The sequence below is a fragment of the Ctenocephalides felis genome, unplaced genomic scaffold, assembly GCF_003426905.1.
Source record: "Ctenocephalides felis isolate EL2017-DRISC unplaced genomic scaffold, ASM342690v1 CF-g0.4_SCAFFOLD_01886, whole genome shotgun sequence".
In the NCBI taxonomy this organism is placed as follows: Eukaryota; Metazoa; Arthropoda; class Insecta; order Siphonaptera; family Pulicidae; genus Ctenocephalides; species Ctenocephalides felis.
In genome coordinates, this window is record NW_020538040.1 from 82,675,775 (window position 1) to 82,695,619 (window position 19,845).

Consider the following 19,845-nt stretch of genomic DNA (forward strand, 5'->3'; position numbering starts at 1 on the left):
AACGCCGGACGGCACACTGCACCTGACACTATGTTTAGCACGCATTATTTAAGCGAATATAATTTTTTTCATTTCAAAATACAAGTGAAAGGGGCATTGGTGGCACAAAGGTACAGGATCACGTGCCAAGTCTCGCCTGTGACGCACACGGCCACGGCGGAGGAACCCTTTCCTGTTTTAGGCGCAAAATCACGGCGTCACCTAAATATCAATGAAAGTAATTCTAGCATATTTATGCATTTACATTTGAGTGGTATGCAAAGATAAAAGTTCTACTTGATTGTTATCCGTAAAATGGTAGAATATTATTAGATCTTTTAACCAATTTTAGTAGGTGCCACCAAATGAACGAAAATGTGTGTCTCTTAGCACCGGACACTAAGTCGTCCTTTAGTGCCGGACAGTAAACATTAATATTTCTTGTGAGCATTTACGTAATTTATTCTAATTATTTAATTTTGTTCTGTATGAGTGCTAACGGTCACTACATACCTCAATTTTTCGTATTTCCTAGTCAAAGAATGAAAAGCTTATGAGAGCATCGGTGTGGCCCAGCCAAAATGGTGGGTGATGATGACAGTGACTGTTTTTATGCAATATCTAAGAATATTCGTCAAAGACACATGTGCAGACATTCCAGAGTGTGTAAATGGCTACATTTGTGATCAATGCAGGTTACTTAGAAATGTCCGGTAATAACTGTTTAAAATCATATTTTTTGATACCAAAGTTTGATTGATAGTATTATTTATTTTTTAGCAAAGATTGCGGTTTTGTTAATTTAGTTTGATTTCTAGCTAACATAAATCATAATTTATGTTTAGTTATTAGTTATCTAACATAGATCATAACTTAATAAACATTTCGTAAAATATTTTTTGATTTATTTATAAATAACCTTAGGTGTGCGCCACTAGGGCGCTTCCCCCTTCTTGTCAATGGATTCATGTTAATTTCATTAACTATGTTGATTTAAATGTTACTTCAATATATAAATTTTTAAAAATAAGGTTAAATTATCTGTTGGTTTTGTGCAATTATTAATTCTAATAATTATATCACTTTATTATTTTTATATGATAATGTACCTAAGGTATTTTTATTGGTCATGTTATTATATACTTATATGATATAATCATATTTGTATCCTTAACAAATAGAGAAATTTATATGCATCGTAAAATATATATGCTCCAACATATATCAGTAACAATGTCTTATTTCGCATAAAACGATTTTTTTATTTTTTTTTTTTCATCTTATTCCATGTCGTATTATCCCTGGCCAGCTGTTGAATATCGTCGGCGAGAGATACTTGTGTCATTATAGATAACGTTTATTGCGTCTATTGTTGTCAAAGCAACAATCTATAATAGGGATCTGTGATCTGTGATGAGGTGTTTATATGTAGAGTATATTTCCCCGAAGGTGTAACGCGAATACCAAAGACCAACAAAACAAATAGTCAAAGGTCTGCAAGTTGACGATACTTTGCGATGCTTATCTGCATAGCGTACAGTTCACTAAACTTTACACTTTATGATAATAAACGATCTTGTAATCAGATTGCGATCAAGTTCCAATGCAAATTGGAACAAAACGCATAAATGTAACATAGGAGAAAAAAAGATCGCGAACACACGCATAGCCGAGTTTATCGCATTTATTTATATTATCAACTCGCTTAAATAACGTCTATAATAAGAAATGCACATCGATTGGGACACATTTAATGCAGATTTGTCATTAATAATGATTATAACGACTACAATACGAATAAAAAATAATTGATCAATCATAATCCGTGCGTAATAAAAGTATACTGTAGATTTTAGCAACACTTTGTAACGCCTGCCTCACTCGGTGATATTTTCTCTATATCGCTTTCCCGAAGAAAAAAACAAAGGAAATTTAGTAAATTTATTGATATTTATTTAGCTATAAAGTGCATAATTTTCGGTCAGGTCCACAGCTTCAATAATAATTAAAAGTTTTAGAAAATACAGAAAAAAGTACTTACTGATTTATATATATTTTTTTAAATCTGCATATTGGTATTTATTTGTCAAAACTATAGAAATTTAAAAATTATAAATAACATCATGTTGAATTCATTTTTTAGCAAAACCATAATTATTTATAAACCTAATTCAACTTTTTCATACTATAACAACGTTTTATTATTGCTTTTGGATACTGAAGTCTTACTCATGCATACATTAATAAATATGTTAAAGTTTAAACTTGAATTGCAATTCATGGTTATATGCCAAAAAACAAGTAAAGTGTGGTAGATTTTCAACATTATCTTATATATAAAAATGAATCGCAAAATGTGTTGGTAAGCGCATAACTCAACAACGCCTAGACCAATTTGGCCAATTCTTTTTTTAAAATGTTTGTTGAATTCCAAGGATGGTTCTTACGGCGAGAAAAAATCGAATAATTACCGGAAAACCCTAAAAACAGCCATTTTATTTTTCACATACAAACGTTTTCTAACTAAAACGTAGAATCTATTTGAGCGGAGAGGAGAACTAACTGGTAGATAGCCGAAGATGTAGACAAATAAACAGGTTGACAGGTTAATCGGTAGACATGTAGAACGAGATGGCAGGTAAATTTGTAGGTCGGTAAAATGGTAGATTGATAAACAGGTTGATAGGTAAATTAGTAAACAAATTGTTAAACAGGTAAATTGTTCAACAGGTAACTTATTGAACAGGTTAATTGGTAGACATTTATAACAAGATGACAGGTAAATTGGTTGACAAACAGGTCGACAGGTAAATTGGTAAGCAGGTAAATTGATAGACAGGTGAATTAGTAGACAAGTAAATTGGTGAAAAGTAATTTGTTGAATAGCTGGTGTTCAGGTAAATTGAAGGATATGTAAAATGGCAGACAGGACAGATAAACTGGTAGATAGACAATTAACAAGACGGATAAACATGTTGACAGGTAAATTGGTAGACATGTGGGATGGGTTGACAGGTAAATTGGTAAGTGGGTGAAATGGTAGATTGATTAACAAGTTTATAGGTAAATTTGTAGATAAATTGTTGAATAGGTAAATTGTTGAACAGATAGTGGTAACGTTAAACTAAATGTAACAAATACACATCTTTGTTCAACTTTTTAATTTAAACTAAATCACGGGAAAGCGTGAAGGGTACAGCTAGTTATTAAATAAGAATGAATACTATAATCATATGATAAAAAACTGTTATAAAACTTTTATGATTATTATTGTATATAATATATCTTGGCAGCATTGGACATACTCGAGTCGAATAAATTTAAAAGATAGTAATTTGTGACAGAGAAATCAAAATTGAATCAACACTATGGGATCAATTTTCTGATAAAGTAGAAATGTTATGGCAACGCTACGTTACAGTTTTATCTATGTATGGATTGGTAGAAATAACTGTCTAAAAGCTATGTATTTGCTGTCTGTTCAGGTGTTTTACACATATAACCTAACACCACGTACGAGTTATCAATGTGACATTAGAAAGATGCATTTAGGATAAAATTTTGTTTCACGTTTGTGCGTTTTGTGGGTTACGTTTTATTTATACGAAGATAGCCATTTCTATTATATCGGAGAATTCGCCTCTATATTTTATGTCAAAAATTTATAATTTGATCCAAGCCTTATGGATCCAGGATACGTGTCGACGTCCGCTTTTTCATATCGTACACATCTTGACGGCATAAAAAATATTCTCATAAATTGGTTTGACAAGAAAGTTTTTATAACTAAATCGTATTGTTTTCGTTAACGTAAACGAATTCTCATTGTCCAAATTGTTAACGGGGCGATTTTCGTCGTACTTCCGCGCGCCGTTGTGCGATTACCGTGGAGTGCTTTGGAGAGTCCGCGGCATTCGTGCATATGAGTAGTCTGAGCTTAACAACTAGAAAGCTTCCGCCCGGTTCATAAATTGTGTAAGATATATTCACGGCAGCAAAGTTATTGAGTGTTTTTGCGATCGCGTTATGTTACTGGCGACATCACATAGATAATTTATTAGACGTATAGTTTTATGAACAACCGTTTATACACTAAAGTATACCAAAGCACTTTGTTCGTATCTCGACAAACGACGTGTTATTGCATTCGATAATCGCAATACACTTTGTAATCAATACGTTTGCGAATAAAAGATTAAGAAATCATTTTCTCATTGAGCGATCTCGAAAAATTACGAGACATATAATTAAAGAAACGACTGTACCTATATGGCGTAATTATACTTCGAGTTTGCTTGAGGCACAATCAGATCACTTGAACTGATTGTGACTTATAAAAATGTTTTTATAAGACATTAAATTTAAAGTATATATCGGCTGATATTTATGGCGGGTACTTGGGATGAGACGATACAATAAATGCGTCGTTATAATTAAATCGGACGACGAAAATTACAACAGCTGAAGATAATGTAACTAAATTGAGCGCCAACTAGGATGAGTGATGTAAAAATGTAAATAAATAAATAATTACTAATAATAGTGTTCTGCTCTTTTGTTCACAAAATCCTTTTATGGAGCAATTCTAATTTAACTTTTTCTTATCACGCAAGTCGTCAATCGTTTGCATTCTTTCTCGATGATGCTGAGGTCGATGTTATTGCGACTTCAGTTGAATCTAGTTTTCTATCTTCAAAATTATGTGAAATGCTATTCTTTCTTCTCCTTGCAGAAGTTTCTCATTTGTGCACTAGTAGGGGGCACTGGATACGGTGGTGCCAATATTTGAATATGTGCTTCGTGGAAATTCTGATATATTGTCCATAAAATCAATGGATGGATTAGTCATAAAGTCAAATTATACAAGAAAAGAGAAAGTGTTACAACCGTTAAATAATGCAGGTTAAAAACCAATAGGTATAACACCAAAATGTTTTATAACGACTTCTATTGTCAGGTATATTTAACACAACATAGCATATTATTTAGGTAATGTAGAGCGCAAACTGAATGTAATAATGAGAAAACATGTTCAAACAAAAATACTAAATCTTTCACGCTTTGGACCCTATGTCAAAATCAGTATAGTTTAGCTGTTATGGCGACTGTCACTACCGATTCCTGGCACAACCGTACCCAGTCTTCCCTATCTCATTCCAATACTTGGAATATTTGTCTTTTGTTCGTAGAGTATCCAACACAGTAGATATTTAATATTCACACTTTTCATTAAAAAAATTTAATCCTGATCTCTAGTAAGCAGTATCGTCTGTAGATAAAATGCACTCCATATGGATGAAATCTTCTATTTCAATATAATTGTATAGTTATATAATTTTGAATTAACGTTTAATAAGAAAGTATTAAATGAAGTTAACGATATATGGACAAAGCTCTCATGGAAGGCAACAAATTTATTTTATTAAGCCATCCAAAAAGCGTTAAATTAAAGAGAGGCTAAGATAAAGAAAGCGAAGGACAAGTGCATTAAACGTTGCCTCTCTCATCACAGTAAAAGTAAGAGGATAATATTAGCGCAACCGTAAAAGCGTCCGTCGATTACAATACTGCTGAGCTTTCTAGTTAACGCAACCCATGCGAGAAACTATTGAGTTTTATTGTTAATTGGACAGCCGTCGCTATTATTCTAGAATTCATCCAGAAACGATGTCTAGGCCAAGAATTACAAAAGTACTTATTCGAGTGTCTTCAAAGATCATTGTACTTTAAATTATTTGATGCTACCTATAAAATTTTACATATCTAATAATAAAAAAATAGTCTTTGGTATGCAAAAACTTTTCTATCAAAATAAAAAGTTATGATTCATAAATTTTATAACTCATTCATTTTATAACTTATCACCGCATTCTGTTTATACTTCTAACAATGAGATAATCTAATATGTTCAATTGGAAAGGAAAATGTTATTGCAAATTGTAATTTATTTATATTGATATACATCAAAATTATTAAATGAGATTCATATCCAATAATGTAATGTTGACAATATTTATATTAAAATTCGACAATTTATTGATTACTAAAAGTATTGCATTAAACTTATATTTCTCTCAATTAATTACAACAAATATTTATAAATAAATGATTAAGAATGTCGTATTTGATGATCCTACATGTAGTTTCTACAAATGATTAAAGTACATACATTTGATTTAGTTATATTTTAAGAATTATAAACTGACTATCATAGCCAGTTTACTGTATGAGGAACAAAAACGGGTTACATTTTATCAGAACATAAATTTATCTCATTCTACATCGCATAAATTGGAGACTTTATACAAGTTGTTTAATAATATTGACAAACAAACCACTACTTTAGAATATATAGAGCGTACATTGAAAATATATGTACACTTGTTAGAGAACTTGATTTTTTAATCCTCGACATATATTTCAGAATTATCCCTAGAGATTATTATGTCAACGTATAATAAATTATCGCATTACATGCTTTAAGTACATTCTTAATACAGAAAATGTTAAGTCTGACCTCTAGTAAAAGCTTAATCAAAAAATATTCAGCATGTTATTAATTTTATTTTATATTTACTAATATAACTTTATTAGAATATCGTGTGCTCAACTTCTGTAATAACGAAAATTATTGCTATTTTGTTTTACTATGAAGTTAAAAAAAGTTTTGAAGCAACTAATTTGAAGTTAAAAAAAGAGATGATAGAATTTTGAATATGTCATAGATATAATACAAGTATACACTAGGGAATATATATATATAAGAGCTGCATAATATAAAGATATTGAATTTAATTAGAGTTTTAATGAAATTAATAAAATAATGAGAATTAAAATTTTGAGATAAATTATGATTTTGTCAATTTTCTAAAATTAAAAATTATATTTTTTCCTGCCTTCAAGATGTTCTCAACTGCTATCTTATTCTTAATTAAATTTATTTTTAATTCATTCTCATAGTTTTCCATGCCTGCGATACAAAATCACCTCTGTAATTACAAACAATTTTTTGAGATTTATAGTGTTTACGATTAAGATATAAGACTGCATCAAAATAAATAAGTATCTTGCAAGTATATTATTATTTATAATTACTGTCAATCGTTTGTTTAAGTTATGTTTTTAAAGTAAAACGCTATACTATCTTTTGCTTTGCTACTTCCTCTACTTACATAATAAATTTTCTCTTAAAGTGCCTGGAATTTTAGAAAATGCTATAAAATCTGCGATCATATTTTGTAATAAAATGTAAACAATGTTACGGAGAGAAACAAAGTAGTTAATTTCCAAATATTGAATTTATAATTAAAATTAGAAAACTGATACGCTTGGTCCCCTGCCGGGCGACCTATGATCCCATGTTTAACATGTATTCAGTGTGAAAGGTCAAATATTGATTTAATATTATGCTCTCAAAATTAAATAAACGTTCTAAAACTGATTATAAATAGCCCTGTCGTATTCAAATCGAGCTGGAATCTTCTATATATATATGAATAAAATACATAAAACGCGATATGAATTTCAATGCGCGTATACCAATATGTCATCATTCATTTTTAATTTTATATTTTTCTTGCTACGCGTTAGATTTCAAGTAAAACAGCAAATTACGGTTTTGTTCTTCATTCATCACTGTCAATTAATACCAGAATATGTAAATTTACGATCTCGTCTTGCTTAATGTTATTTCAATTTGAACACAAGCTTTCATAAAAATCACATTTTTCACGTATTATCGTGCGTAAACTCCTCGTTGGTTATATATACATATATATATATATATATATATATATATATATATATATATATATATATAATATATTATATATATATATATAAATATATATTATATATATATATATATATAAAGTGAACAAAGAAACCATATTTATAAACAAAAATCCAAAAGCTCTGCTTTAAATGTATAAGTCAATGGGTGCCTTGTAATCAATATTACATTAAACAAAATAATGTTTTACCTTTATCGTAGGATTAGAAAGGATCCAATATGTGTATATACACATATTAATTATTAATATTTATTGAAATTTATTTATTTGTTGCAATTACAACATATATTGTACTTCTCTCATAAATTAGTTGTACACTATAATTTCTGATTTGGACGGTATGTGGTATAATATATGTGATAGTTCACAATATATCCGTTCAAATAGTCTGAAAAAGGCATTCTATTATTTGTGATTTAACATTCTTGCTTTTGTTCGAAGATTTAGATCGAATGGTATTTATGCGAGTATTAACAATCTATCTAAAAGTTTACAGTCAAACAGCATACGACAAATTTTTGCCGTTTAAATATAAACAAGTTTTTAGATAAAATCATTTTATTTGCATTCGTCAATTCAGTTCTATAAAAACAAATGATCAATAAAAAATAATGAGGAATAAAACAAAAGGGAAAATGTTTCAAAAACACTAACAATATTTAGACATCGTAGAAGATTTTGTATATCATTTCTTTGTTATTTTCAAAATAAGTTTTATTTTATGATTTTAGTTTTGCTGCTGATAATACTCTGCTCAATTATTCAGTAAACATTTTTTTATTTATTTTATTAATAACAATTACAACATTAATTACATTTTGTGTGTTATTTTGATTTACGTTAATTAAATATAATTATAGATAGTAGTTACCCTAGTGGGTAATTACTATTGGCATACAATTTATTGGATCAAGTCAATAGGCCATAATTTTTTAAGTCTTCTTTCTAATTTGTGTTGATGATTAGGGGATCTTGTTTATATAAAGTCCTTAATATATAATAAATTCAAATCCTCATGCAGAGTTTTATTGATCACGTACCAGGGTGCACCTGTCATTCTAAGCAAACACGGATCAAAAATATGAATTTTAATTCGGAAAGTTTGATAAGGTGGCAATGTTTTCTGTTTGTCAAATAATCTGTGTAAACAACAATTTCAATATTAGTATCGGATGTTTTAGAGGAACTTGTGCTGCCTCCCGCTGGCTTTTTTTAGATCAATTACGATCTCCATAATCGGAAAGATGTTCCTACGCGTCCCATTGTGAATGCTTGCGGTTCACATTGCTTTCCGTGCCGTTCGCTTTTGTTTGTTTGTTTTGTTTTTCGGCTGCGCTCTCATAATGCTGTGCATTCATTTTTGTCGTCATAACAGTCCGATAATTATCCGTAATACCTGATCATTTCGCCCACCTAATGGCTTAGTGTGTGTGGGCCCCGTATGGTCTCTCGCGTATCAACCGTTCTGATGGGCACTACCACGGTGGCCCATGTAAGGCTTTCTCCTTCCTATGTAGGTAATACATACCTACGTGCTATACTATTAATACTGTACGGGCATGAGGTCAAATCGATCAACATCATTACAACTTTTTGTTGATAATGATACATATGATTATTATAATGACAAGTCTTCGCTTTCCAATTATTTAAAAATACTCGTAACAAACGCTCCATGTCATTTGACCACGACGAGAAGTATGGAATGCGCATAGCTGGGTTTTATAGAGTCTATTAGGAATTATGAAAAATATGCGTAAAATTTTTATAAGCGACATATGATACAAAAAGAATTTCAACTTCAATTCAATTTTCAATTTTAAAATATAATAATGAATTAACATAAGTTTAACTTCAAACGTGTATCAATTTATTAGCTTCGTTCATCAAATGCATTCATTCAAACTTTTTTTTTATCAGTATTGTTGTTTAATTTCCTATATAAAACCACCAATACATTTTAATTATATATTCAGTTTTTGTTCCTCGGACCATGACTAATTATTTCATAAATGCAAACAATCTTCTTATGATTAGTTCAACAAAAAAACAGTAAGTAGAAATGTTATGTTTGCGATGTTGTTACCATAAATTAACAATCAATTCTGAACTCGCGATGATAACCAAACTACAATGAAAAAATCTATACTTGAATATTGCATGTCAATAATTATTAGTAAACGATCCATCTTATTCGTGCTCATCGGCTTCTGATGATAGAAAAACTATAGACATGTGGTTATTGAATAACATTACAACGTTTTTGAAGGTAATATATTCCCGTGCTGAAAAAACCAAGCAAGATTATATTGACGAACATGTTCATTTTTTTCACACTAGCAAAAGCGAATTGAAAATTATTATACCTATCTATCCCCCGTTTTACACGGTTCTTGAAGATATTTTATTCACGTAATTGTTCACGAAATTGTGACTACTTTTTGGTCATATATAAATTTTTATTGCCTTACTGTCAAAATACAACACTACAAAATGTATGTTACAGTTATTAATTTTTAGTAGCATAGGTCTATGATGGAAAAATGTAGATAAGATGGGAACTCCCGATTTTATGATCAGAACTAAATTTTATGCGTGTACAAGCTAGTATGTTTGAAAAAACCACAACAAAAATAGAATGTTAGTCTTGTTTGTCGCAATCAACTTAAATGTATTTATAATTTTAATGTTTTTCTATTAAGAAAATGCGATATTTAAATTTTTTTTATATTTATTTTATTATAGAAATAAATTAATATTCTTATAACTTACTAAATTTGTTAGTTATAAAATATATTAATATTTATTTTTCGTTCAATGTGTTTGTTATTCATCATATTAAAAACAGCCAAAAAGGGTTTTTTATAGTAATTTTTGTTACGCACGGTTTTTCCATATAAGAATAAATTTTTCGAGTTACACGTTTTTTTTTGGAACCTATCTTACGTGTAAAGTAGGGGACACGATCACCACTTATCATTACAAATAATAATGTAATCGAATAGGCAAAAATTAATTTTTCAGTTAACTAATTATGAACTAAAATTTTTTATAATCAAGATGAAGGCTATCTTGAATTTTTCTTGCAAGATTTTTTTTATAGCTATGCGGTATCTCAATTGGTCGGTGTTATAGGGGAAAGTCCCGTAACGCCGGACGGCACCTAGGGCCGGACACTCTCTTTAACACATATTATTTAAGCGAGTATAAATATTTTTATTTCAAAATACAAGTCAAAGGAGCGTGGGGGCGCGGGGGCACACAGGTACAAGATCACGCGCCAATCTTCGCCTCTGACGCACACGGCCACGGCTGGAGCAATGGTATGCTGTTTTAGGTGCAAAATCACGGCGTCACCTAAATATCAATGAAAGTAATTCTCGTATATTTATGCATTTACATTAGAGTGGCATTCAAAGATAAAAGTAGTACTTGATTGTTATCCGTAAAATGGTAGAATATTATTAGATATTTTAAACAATTTTAGTGGATACCACCAAATGAACAAACATGTCTATCCCTTAGCACCGTATACATATTGATATTTCTTGTGAGAATTGACGTTTATATTCTAATTATTTGAATTTGTTCTGTATGAGTGCTAACGGTCACTACATACCCCCATTTTTCGTATTTCCTAGTCAAAGAATGAAAATCTTATGATGAATTATCCACCTGAGAGCATCGGTGTGGCCCAGCCAAAAGGGTGGATAAATAGTGATTTTTTTTTGCAATATCTAATAATAAGAATATTCGTCAAACATTGAAGATGGCTACATATGTGCTCAATGCAGGTTATTTTGAAATATCCGGTATTAGGTGCCACTTTTTAAAATCATATTTTTTGTTGATTGATAGTATTAATTCTTTTTTAACAAAGGTTGCGTTTTTGAAAATTCTAACTTTATCTATCTAACTTTATCTAACCTAAATCATAATTTAATAAACATTTCGTGAAATATTTTTCGATTTATTCATAAATAACCTTAGGCACTCGGGGACTTCCACCTAAGTTATAGTTTGTGATATAGTTATACGAATATATGATTATATGCACATGCGTGTTAATTAAGTTGAACAAAATATATCTTGGTTAAATCAAATCTTTTAACACTTCTAAAATACTATAAACTTTATAAAAAGTCCCACGCAAGTATAGTGAGGTTCAATTTATAATAACACCGACCAATTGAGACTTTTATGATATTCTTAAATTGTGTCGAACGCTTTCAGTCCCCGTGCGAGCATTTCTCCAGTTAATGCGACGCACCTGCGAGTGTTTGCCGCATTTTCACTTCTGGGTGTTAATTTTTTTGCGTGTCACGTTTCGTGGCCGCGCTAGTTCCACCGCATCAGGCGCGTTAAGAAGCTGTAACAAGTGAAACGGCCGCTTGAGCCCTCATCATCATTATATTAAATTATTATCATTATTACCGATTTACCGCGTCTCTACCATGGACTCGACATTGCGACGCGGCGTGAACATGAATCGCGGCTTTGAAAACGAGCTGCACTCAAACACAATAGGGAAGTTGGGGGCAGGTTAATAGACTTATTAAAAGCTCGTTTACTTTGTTGATTACAATTAATAATCTTTGTGTGATTTCAATACACATCGGCATATTGATGTACTTCTTTTATGGCCAGTAAATAATTCTTATACACAACAGTTTCATCGTTCATAAAGAATGGAAAACAAAAATGGAATCATAATATTTTTTAAATTATAAAAGTAATCATTCTTCCAAGAAATTTCATTCAAATTGTACTCATGAGATAACCGAAATTTTGAAATAATGTTTCAGCGTTATGCTTGGAAATTATTTTATCAGAAGTTGCGACTTAACGATGAAATTCTTTAATTCTTTGAATTTTTTTAATTTAAAAAAGAACGACAACCGACAGTACTACAGTCTCGCGTTAGCTAAGAATCATTGATATAACACAATTTGAGTTTTTTGTTAAGATGAAAAGTGGCGGGGCACAAAGGTCCGATTTGACTTTTGTGAAAAGCGAAACAATTATATCACAAAAATACCAAATATCTAGCAAACAACTATCTGGCAATGTTCAGTAAAGCTCCAGCTAATTCATTGTAGAGATGTGTATTTACATAGATAACACTGCAAATAACCTTGATCTGGTAATTCGTCAGAAATATGCATCAGCAGAGTTGTAATAACAAAATTATTTAATTTATCTCTTGTAAAATAGCTTTTTTATCTCAATTTATTTTTTTATAAGTTACTTTTATTTTTTGCACTTTCACACTCTTAAAGGTTTAGTTGTTCCTTTCTGCCGCACCCAGGTGTAAGATTTTATAGAAGTTATACAAATAAAACTGTACAATCTAACTTAAATTGAACTGAAAAAACTAACAACGAAAGCAAATACTTTTATTTTAGATTTTTAAACATTGCCGTTTATCCTCCGATAATAACGTTGTAAGAATCATGTGATGGCTTGTTATACATTTTTTTCTCTCTAGTTTCAAATATTGTTGTTAAAAAATTCTTAACCTCGCTTGTTTTTGAGATACCGGCGGTGGATCTATTTACCCGGACATTTAAGCCCCGCTCTACTCTATAAACCTTTATGAATCGTTTGGGAAACTTATTCCAGATATGAATGTATTTTAACAAAAATAATAAAAATGGATTAAAATATATACAACAATTATCTCCCATCTCTCCTATTTTGCGCGAAAATCGCCCTAGCGTATGTGAAATTTTATGGGATTTCTCGGTTTCTTCACGGTATGTACATGAAAATACATGAAGGTGCAAAACGTGCGACTAAATGGCGATTCGCTTAAAAACGCTGCTGGGTATGTAAACGCAAGTAGAAATTTAATTGCTGCAAAATTTAATGATAATTGTTTCAATAATTGTAATGATGAGAAGATCATGTATATAATGATATTTAATGACACTGTCGATTTTAAACCAGTGGCAATTTGAAACAATTATCTCTCGGAAATAATAATTAAGAACTCGTTTTTAATTATTTTTGTATGTTTATAAAAACATAACACTTTATATTGAAATATGTTATTAGTATTCAATGAAAATATTAATAAACATTTTAAAACTTACTTTATTGTTTTAATGCCCTAGCTTAACAAGTTTTACTATCTCGAAATTGTCAAATACTTTATTTATAAGATATGGTTTGTTCTTTCATCTATATAACAAAATTTGCTCACACTCATAATAGTTTTAGGCACAAATTTTCTTTTAAGATTATCATAAAATGATTTTAATAAATATATATTATAAGAATATATATACTTCGAAGCCCTTTATACATACTTCACAATTTTAAGAGAAGCCTAATAATCGAAATCATTAATTTTTCTTTCATTTATTGTTGATGGGTATGTATTCAAAATCATGTAATGGCATTATATTCTTGTCCGCTATTGAGAATTGACTATTTAGCACGTAGCCTTCACATAAATCCATACAATCAGAATGTGCTTGGAATTTTTGTCAGGCTCGTAACAAATATTAATGCTTTCAATCATTCTTTGTCAAATCGCGATGTTTGTTATTAATGTCTTTTAAATAATAATTCTATAATATAACGCTCATAAATTCCTGCACTGCTGCACCTAACAGCTCTGGAGTCGCTTTTCATGTGACCGATGCAAAGACAAAAAAGTGTTAAAATATTCCACCGCCATGTTCGATTGAAACTTACGAATACTGCCGAAATGCCCAAGGCTATATCGACGTTCATCATGTGGACACTGCAGTAGTGTCTGAAAACGCATTCACATTAGTTTCCAGTGTCAGGAAACCGTTTGTCAAACTATTTATAAGTGTGCGTGCTAATTGGGTACATGATCAATCAGCTCATAATTTTTATGTATTTATACATGCTATAATGAATGCAGGTACTATCATCAATTATCCATAGCTGCATTAATAGTGATAGAGCTAAGATATATTTTACAAATATGTTTAGCATTCGATTGCTTATAATTTTTACAATTCTAAATGTTGTTCAAGATCTACAGTCCCTTGTCAAGATGCATGAAGAAATGAATCTTTAGTTATAAATTTCATGCTTCCTAATTCCGAATTTAGGTATTTAGATTTCATTCGGTTTCTTTTAAAAACCAACAAATATTGAATTCCTTAATAAACGTATTAAGGTTTCACAAATCAGCGGCAAACATTAATCAAATCGACGTCGCGTTTGACCATCAGGGTACCAATATATCGGCGAACGTGCGGCATCAATCGGCTGTGGCGGTCGACGTGAAGGGATCAAAGAACTCATGTGCTGCTATCAATCAGAACTGTTGCGGTCGGCAAGTGTGATGAATGTCCACTATCCGCGTTTTCTTCATCGGCCATCGTCCGACACCCGCGAATAAGCGCGATCTCTGAAGATTTCCCCTAGGGAGTAGTTCTATGCATCTGATATAACCGAAAATATGTTACAGATTGGCGATTGTCGACTGTCGCACATCGGGGAATTCATGCACTAATGGCCTCATTTTTCACAAGGACCGTCATCTCACCGATATACTTTTAGCACAAGAATCGATGATATTCACTTTCGAAAAATCCATTTTGCTTTTTGTGATTGTCATCATGGAATACACTGAATCCTGCATATATTATACCAATATATTTATAATAATAAAAGTCCGATACTAAATATCATGAAGTGTGATTTCAAATAACATCTTTTCATACGATCTTGAACGATCGCATTTTTTATTAATTTATATAATTGCTTAAGTGTAATATTATAGGTTATATATTCTTACTATCTCTTGAAGAGTATCAATAAATTTCAATAAATTGTATCCTACGGATATATTAAATTACTTTCATGAGGCAAAACTAAATATCATGTCGTGAGTAATAATAGCGTAATTAGATCTATAATAGTGTATGGTCGATTTGATTTATTTCTACTTGATATAGTTTAATACTCTGATTACATTGATAATACCAATGGTAAATAATGTTGCTTTGCACTTAATGTCACCTTTATCAGATTCATGATCTTAAGTAGATCTACATAAAAAAACACCAAGGCTACGTATTCACTGCACACGCTCACATTACATAAGTTCTTCTATTTATCTATCATTTGCAGCAATTTGCTTTTCATAACGACAAGCAAACACAGGTTGTGATGAACGTCCATCCTCAATGAGTCTTAATTCACATAAGATGCGCGATGTGTAAACAATCACGCGATAATTGCTTTAATCGGCCGGTCTTGCTTCTTGCAGATAGCGGCCTGTTGCGTTTGTCTCATTTTTGTGATGAACAAGCGACTGTCGATTGAATTGCTGGCGACACTGTTCTACAGAAGCATTAAAACTTGTCTATCAAACGAATTGGAAACTGCTTTGCGACAACTTAACGCTTTAATAATATTCCACGAACGTACCGAAGTAATAAAACGTGTAACGGAACTGCCTCGGGAGCCGCCGCCGCCGTCCTGGCTTGCTTAACCGCTGAGGGGTTACCGACGACCGTGGCATTTGCACGTCGTCCTCATCCATGAGAGAATCCCCCGAGAAACTCTTGATAAAGCATTTTTAAGCTCAAACCCATGTTCGTTATGATGAAAATTTCAAAAAGTAATTATTAAAGTGATAACGCAACACAATTGCGTTTACATTCAAACTTCTGAAAATTAAACGTCATGACAGTATCTAGAATACGTTGTTAATAATAGATTGACAACATAGAGAACTGTTGTTGTATTAAAATGAGTTCTATTGAAGTTTTTATATGAGTATATATGTTTACATATATTTTTAACAAACAATTAATAATATGAACGTGCGATAATCGCTTTCCACGCAGAACTTACGTCGTCTTACTCTAATTTATCAATCGGTCTATAGAACCATCTCATTCATTGAGCCTCATAGTCTAGTCACGTCCCATTGAGCTAGACTGCGTGGGTGTGTTAATGCTCTAAGATAGCGCTAAGGGGATTGTCACCGGGGACCCCGAAAAGACATTCCAATACGGATGAAACTGTATACACTACCTTTCGACGGATGGATGAATGCTTCACGATGGAGGGCTCCGATGTTATATTTTTTGCAACATGATACGTCATCACTTATCTGATCGTAATTTGATATAACCTACAGTCAGTTTTTTGGTGTTTCCGACTGACACAAATAACTGATGATTATGAAGCCTCTTTATTCTTGTACTAAATTGAACAAACAAAATTAATCCATGATTTGATGGTATTGTTTTTATTTAGTTTCACGATAATGTCAATCTTACGTAGTTACTCTACGCTATTTATTATTACACGCTTATAAAGGACAACTTAATGTCCATCCCCGTTGCTAGGATCCTAATTTTCTTATTGTTAGTTAAGGTTTGGCTTTTCGCGTTCTAATACACGACGAATATAAAATGAAGTCTATTGAGCTAAAAAACAGTCGCCAGCAATAAAAGTAAAATAAATTATTACGCTGTTAATGTCAGGCTGAGTTTATTTTGTTATGCTACGGTTACAGACTTTTATTGTCTGTTAGGTTATGTTCGTTAGATTGGATGAGCGCCGGAGTGAAAGCTTTCAAAAGTTATCTTGCCGTACAAACATTTTATGTGTGTTTGTTTTTGTTTGTATGTAACTATATAATCGTTTTACTATGTGAAGTTTATTTAAGCAACACAAACATAAAATTGCAATTGAATTAGATTTATGCTTCATATATCATTCTGTTAAAATTCATATTCAGAGAAACGGACTATGCGGCGAATGATGATATTTGGTAGGATATTCTGTCATTTATCAACGATTCAGTTTTGTGACAAGCAAATTGAAAAATAAAATGTGAAATATAGTTTTATATATTACGGTAGTAAACCGCACATGTTCTTGTAATATACAGTTTTCATTTCAAACACAATGTGCATAGACTTCTTCATTGTGTAATGCTACGTCCAGTATTTGAGGTTATCAAGATCACAAAAAGGAATATTAGGTCGCAAAAGATCACGTTGAAAGCCATTTGAAAGAAACGCGTAGGAATTTATTAGATAAAATCACTTATGAGTCATTTTATAATAAAAATTATTGTTTATCTTAGCAGCTTTATTGTTATTATTATATGACACATTCACTAGTTGAAAAAATTGAATTAATGTTTTTAAAATATATTTATTTCAGTTATTCAACCGAACAATAGTCAACCGAAAGAAAAACTGCACAAAACGAATACTCATAATGAGAGCCGTATCTATCAGGTGAATATTGCATATTTTTTTAAATTTGCGACTTAATATAGCTGCCTGTATATTGCGCAATATACATCTGTGAAAAATAGTTCAGAAAACGAGTGGTATAACTCTCTGCTGACAAAATCCTCTCAAAATATTTTAAAAATAGCTAGTTCATGTTTTAAAAAAATATCAAGTTTGTGCCGTTCGAATTTATACTTAATTTTTTTTCTTGTTTCAATTTACAATTCGCTATATAATTTTCATTCATAGATATGTGTGTATGTGTATGTGCGTGTGTGCGTACATGTGTCCGAATATTTTACCAAAAGTTTCATCGCAATGAGCAGAATGTTCGGTGTTATCACGTTCTACAAGCTATTGTCGTGCGTAATTTGGCTCGTACGCCATAAACTTTGAGATGCCATGCAGTGCACGAGCATGAACAAATCTCTGTTGTATTATTGCTTGGCGTAAAGTGCGCGCGATATTGCTTTGTGTCGCGGTCGCGTCGCTAATTACCGCTACAGCAGCCGCCGCGCTGCATTGCGCCGTTCAGAGTCGGGCGGCTTTACGGCACGCGGTCTCGTAAAAGCAGGCATGCGGATTACAGCCGATGATATTTATGTGCGGCGCTGCAGGGCCGAATCCCGCGTCGCGTAGCCGCCGCGGTTCCCGTCACAATCCGAGATCGGCTAATGACGGCGGTCAATGTTAAAAGCTTTATTCTCTACGATGAATAATAGCGCGCCAAAACGATTAATGTGCTTCAGTTCGATATCGCCGTTGAAGTGATTGGTTTGAACGCAAGCGCTTTTAAGCCCGCAGGTACTAAACGCCTTTGATACAAATGTAGATGTCACGATCTGCGAATCGAGACAAATGACAGAATTCCGGTTTCTTATTTACTCGTTCAATCAGGTGTAGCCGATTGAAAAAAGTTGACGGTGTCAATTTGATTAGTTATAGACTATGATAGAGTTCATTGATCAACAAAAGTATGTAGTATAATAATACAAAAATTTTACGATTATCAGTATTAAAAAATGTACTTAAGGCACTGCGCCTGAAGAAAAGTAGCTCAAATTTGTTATATAAACGAATAAAAACTAAATATTTGATTATTTTTTGTATAATTGGAATTTTATATAAATTTTGATTTTTTTTGAATTACACATGAAATAGGTGATTGATCAAGCGTAAATGTTTGAAGTGCCTATTGTGAATCTTATAAGTATTTTGAGAACTCTCAATTATTGGGTACCAAAAATTTATTGAATAAGATGTATGCATAACGGGGTTGGATATAACTCTTTCTCAATTATACAAATTCGAACTGAAATAAATACTACACGTAAATACAAACACAAGTTTAGGAAAAAATGATTAAAATGTTAAATGTAAAAAACCCATCCAAATAAAATAGTTGCACAACTGCTTGAGATGCCACATTCCAGGAGGCTCAAGCGTAAATCACCAATGGATAATATCCTAATCTAGCAAATTGTTTAATGGAACAATTTCTATATTTTTTAGAGTAATCATCGAAATATGTTAGTTAAGTTAATTTAATTTTTTTTTTGTAGTATTATTATATTATTTTATTATTTACTATTATTATATATTACTATTATTATTAGTTACTATTTTTATGTTATTATTTTTATTTATTCTTATTTAGTTTATTCCTTTTAGTTTATATATATATAAGCAATGCAGCTCATAGAATATAAGTACTGTTCTGATTGCTGTAAAATAATAAATGAATAAAAAAAAAAAAAAAATGTAAAAATATATACACAGATTCATTTTCAATTTCTTATATATTATATATATAAAATAACAAAGTA

General features: G+C 31.3%; 1 protein-coding gene and 1 long non-coding RNA gene across 4 annotated transcripts in view; one reads left to right on the plus strand and one right to left on the minus strand.

Moving 5' to 3' along the window:
• The window catches only part of LOC113378739, a 43,334-nt gene extending 25,311 nt beyond the window's left edge, over positions 1-18,023 (plus strand). The window contains exon 3 of the long non-coding RNA XR_003367218.1: positions 17,946-18,023. This is a non-coding gene — a long non-coding RNA (uncharacterized LOC113378739). The remainder of the gene's footprint in view (positions 1-17,945) is intronic.
• The window catches only part of LOC113378736 (netrin-1-like), a 299,939-nt gene that overhangs the window by 23,128 nt on the left and 256,966 nt on the right, over positions 1-19,845 (minus strand). The window lies entirely within an intron of this gene.